Source organism: Octodon degus, unplaced genomic scaffold, assembly GCF_000260255.1.
Source record: "Octodon degus isolate 3935 unplaced genomic scaffold, OctDeg1.0 scaffold00067, whole genome shotgun sequence".
In the NCBI taxonomy this organism is placed as follows: domain Eukaryota; kingdom Metazoa; phylum Chordata; class Mammalia; order Rodentia; family Octodontidae; genus Octodon; species Octodon degus.
In genome coordinates, this window is record NW_004524643.1 from 678,897 (window position 1) to 683,807 (window position 4,911).

A 4,911-nucleotide genomic window follows, 5' to 3' on the forward strand; every position below is an offset into this window, starting at 1 on the left:
CTTTTTTTTTTTTTAAAGAAGCACTTTTTTTTTTTTTTTCCTCTCTCTGAATGCCTTCAGGGCAGGTTTGCCTGGCTTGAGTTGTAGGGATTGAACCACAGCAAGCTGAGCCTGACTGCTTTGTTGAAGCAGCCACTTAAAGAACTGAGCTAAGGGGCAGGCCCCCTTAAGAAGCACTTTTTGAAGTTAGTATGTGAGATGATTTTTTTTTTTTTTTGTTTCCTCCAAATTTGCTTTATGTAATTGGGTGGATATAAATTAACGAACAGAAATTTAATAAGATACATGTAACAATTTAACAGAACCTGATAATCTAGTTTCTTTTAATTTTCCTCAAATTCAACTTTGAGTCATTCCATCATGGAGCTCATAAGGAAATTAACTAACATATGTATAATACAGCTGAATGTCAAATAAGTACTAATGACATACTAAATTCTCCTATAATGCAATTATGAAGAACCTTCCAGAAACTTGTTTTGTCTGTAGAAAAGTGTTAAGACTCAGATATTCAACTCAATGTAAAATAAGAAACTAATTTGTTAGGCAGAGACTGCTTCTCCTTTTGCTTACGAATGATTTTTAGCTGTAATATCACTGAGCTGAACAAATAAGTCACCTTTGAGTACACAAGGAAAAATAAACACATGCTAAGTGGATAAAACACTACTACAGATTTACTAGACCATCTCTAACACTTCAGAAGCTTAGAGATTTAGAGTATTCTTACATTAACTGCAAGAAAAATTAAATGAGAAATTCCTTTTTTTGAGATCACAACTATGAAGTCATGTTATACAAATTCTGTATTTGTGTGCAAAACATGAAACACATTTACCTTTTTTCCTTGCTTAGTCTTATCAGTCATCTAGAAGGACTTAATATATACCTTTCCAAGAGACACAGACTGAGATGTATTTATATAACTTCAATAAACCTCAGCACAACAGTTATGAGAGATGCAGTATCCTTTTGCTATGGGTCAAGACAACAAGGAAGGAGGTCATAGGAAAGAATAAATCAAAACTGTTATAACTAAAAAACTACTTGTTTACATTTCACCATGGCGCCTCCTTCATTTTCACATAAGCATGGTAGCATAATTCAAGCTCAATAAACAGAAATATTCATATTTAAAATTTACACTGACTTTCAATCATCACCACATTAACAACCAAAACAGTTAAACACATAGGAAAGGCTACTATTAAACCACTTTTCTGGAGTTTGTTTCTTGATGCATTAACTCATTTTTTTTTAAGCACAATGGAATTTAATTAAAATCAATAACAAAAAGATTCCCAGGAATTCTCCATATAGTTGGAAGTTAAGGAATACAAGTGAATAATCCATGTACAAGAGAAGAAATCACACGGGAGATTTGAAAATAGTTTAAAATGAAAGGTAATGAAAATATAATAAATCACAATTGTGACATGAAGTTAAAGCAATACTTTAAAACAATGATGGCTTTCAAAGCACACATTAAAAAATAATTACCACTTTTCTCAAGCTAGGATAAGTGAAATAGAATTAAACTAAAAGTCAAAAAGGGGATAATGACATTGAAATTAACAAATTTTGAATTATATAATAGCTCCTCCTACAAACAGAAATTCTTCAGGCTGAAGGTGTTTCCTTGAGAAGATTGATAAATTTAGTAAGAATCTACCAAGAATAATCTAGATATAGAGAAAGAAAAATATATAAGCTAGCAATGTGAAGAATAAAAGTAGGTTATATCACTCATGATACTACAGAAATCTAAAAATACTAAAGGAATCTGAAGAACAACTTTGTCAGTGAACTTGGCAATAAGATGAAATGGCAAATACTAGAAAAATATACCCAACAGGAGGAGGAACAGAACATTTAAATAAACATGTACTAGTAAAGAAATTGGTCTTTTAATTGGAAACATTGGCCTTAGGGTGACTTCAGACACAGATGGCATCAGTGGGGAAGCCTACCAGAAAATTAAAGAAGAAAACAGAAATTCTGCACCAAAAATAGAAGAGTATTGATGTTTATATGTAGATGTCCATTAACTCATTTTTTATAGAAAAGGGATAGTGCATCTCAGTTTGCTTACAAGCTAGGAGATCACTTTGAATTCTGCATTTCCTAACTGCAAACAGAACATAGCACTTACAACAGGTTATAAATAAACTTGTTTTCAAGCATAGAGTCAGCCCCAACAATAATACACTATTTTAAAAGACCTAAGGCAATGAATTCCATTTCCAATGGAAAAAAAGAACTGTGCAAACAAGCTTAAAACTACCTTTTTTGTGCCAGTGTTAGAAAATGTAGCTTTTAATAAAACCTTGACCCAAATGCCAGTAACTTCAGAAAAGAAATCTGGGTGGAAGGGAAAAGAATAATTTCATTTAGGAAAAATAACCACTATCTTTTTCCTAATCTTCAACATACACAATTTAAACATAAACAGCTGCTGTAACACTTTACACAATTCCTATGTACTGGAACAATAACAAGATCTAAATACAATTATCTTTTTAAACACTGGGTCAAGGCTTTACATAAAAATACCATCCTACTTTTTCTCCCTAAGTTTCTAAAATATTACATACTTTCCTCAACATCTGCAGCCATCCAGGAATTTTAAGGAAACTTTTGTGCATGATCTTAATTCCTAATCCCTGGCTCTTTGGGCTCAGTGACAAAAGATCAAAACCACCAGAAATGATGGTTCACTTGAAGTCAGACAAGAGACCCTGGCTCACTTAGTTTCATAGGATGAAAGCAGTGCTGTATCAACTGGCTCCATGCAGGAGGGGCACGTGAAGGACCTCGTCAACCAGTCATCTATACAGTCCAGGTGATAGATGTGCATGCACGGCAGAAATCGAATCGGGTCCCCATAAACAAAGTCCATCATACTGATCACACACTCCCGGATATTTTTTTCTCATCCATCTCTTCCAGGGTTATAAACTCCTTTAGGCAGATGCTGTATAAGGCCTATTCTTTGAGCTATCCTAATTTGTTCCTCTTCAGTCAGCTGAGTCACAAGCCGAGTCTGGCTAGGTATTGGATGATAGACTGGAACTGGAACTTGTTCCTGATATGGCAGCGGTGGCTCCTGACCCGGCTCCGTGCCCTCGCCAAAGCTGGCCCAGTCCGACTGAGACTCGTGAAGCAGGGAGATGTCATCCGAGGTGGGGGATTTGAGGCAGTTCCCCATCTTTGGGGTTGGGCCGTGTGATACCTCTCTCCTGTGCACTGTTCCGGACAGTTTTACCACCTTTTGTTTATAAATCCATATCTGAATGGATCAATCCCATGGTTAAAATGTTAACCGCCTTCGCCTTTTATCCCTTCCGAATAAAGTGTGAGATGATTTTTGTTTTGATTTTTAAGTTCATTATCAAAGAGTGACATACATAACAAATTAATGACTCTCTTTTCTCTTAACCTAGTCAAAAGATTTGGTAAAAACCTACCTTCCTTTGTAAACTTTTTTGAAAAGAGCAGAAAATTATTAAATGTGAAAAGCAGAAACCCAGATTTCATGCTTTTCTTAAAGTAAACCAAGCTAAGCCAGAATGTGGATGGCAAAGCCTTGTTGAACTTCTCATCTGACCAGTACAGAGGCTACCCAGTATTGCAAATGATCTTAAGAAGCATACAGGGCCAGGGAGATAGCTCAGTAGAATAAGAGCTTGCCTGGCAAGCGCAGGGTCCTGAGTTCAATTCCCAGCACCAGAAGAAGAAGAAAGAAGAAAGAAGGAAGAAGAAGAAGAAGAAGACAGCTGATGCAAATCCTGACAAAAACACTTTAGAGAAGGTCATTGGATCCCTAAAAGAAGCAATGATGCATATCAATGAGAATAAAAGAAAATTTGAAGCACAAAAGCAAATATTTGATGTTGTTTAGGAAGTAGATGGATGCCCAGCTAATCTTTTATCTTCCTCCCAAAGTGTGGTGCAACAAATGAGTTGAAACTGTTTTTCTAAGTGGGCAACCCTGTGGCAGAGGAGAACAAGTAACTCTCTTCAATGACTGCATCGAGATAGCAAGAAAAGGCCACAAAGTTACTGGCACTTTTTTTTTTTTTTGTATGTTAGGGAAGGGTCTACAGGTGTTCAGGGTCTCACTTAGATCAGAGTCATAGTAATCCACCTTTTTACAGTCTTCCAAGAGCTGGGATTACAGGCGCATGCTACCACGTCCAGTCTCAATTGCCATCTCAGCGTCCCTGGGGATGGAACCCCAGACCCCCATGCCTGCTTGCAGGAGCCTTAATCTGCTGAGCTACTTGGCTGGTCCTGTTATTGGCACTTTTAGAAGTTCACCTGGCCATACTTGACCCCCAGCTTCTCTTAAGCATATTCATCTAATGCCCTTTTCTCTGCTTAAGAAGGTGCTGGATGTAAGAGAGACAGAAGATTGCCATAATGCTATTGCCTTGCTTGTGGGGCCACCAACATTGCAGGCAAACATGCTGCTCAGCTTCCGGATGACATCAGATGATCTTCCAAAGGACAGCTCGCTGAAGATGCTGTGCCGACTCACAGCCAGCACCGTTCGTAAAGCAGATGTGGAAAATCTCACGTACGCTGCTGACCCAGAATCCTTTGAAGCAGTTACCAAAGATGGCCAGTACACTGAGCAGAGCGTCCAGAGCAATAAAAAAGACTTCAATAAAAGGTTACAAGAGCATACTGTTTTTCCAAAACTCCGGAACAAGCCTTATGGATGGCTCTCATACCGTCCCACAACTCAGTGGAGGAAAGAAGCCCTCCCAGCAGCGAGGAGCACACAGTGAGTTGCCTTTCTAGCTGTCATCACTAGCGGGTATCCCATCTCCTTCTCTTGTCAGCCTTCCTTCTTTCTTTGAAAGACAAAGTCATACTTTAAGTAGCTCAACAACTCTTTTGATATAG

At 37.7% G+C, this 4,911-nt stretch overlaps 2 pseudogenes; one reads left to right on the forward strand and one right to left on the reverse strand.

Moving 5' to 3' along the window:
- Positions 1-2,678: 2,678 nt before the first annotated feature.
- On the reverse strand, positions 2,679-3,226 carry LOC101565646 (annotated as a pseudogene).
- An 89-nt stretch (positions 3,227-3,315) lies between these two features.
- On the forward strand, positions 3,316-4,911 carry LOC101566047 (annotated as a pseudogene).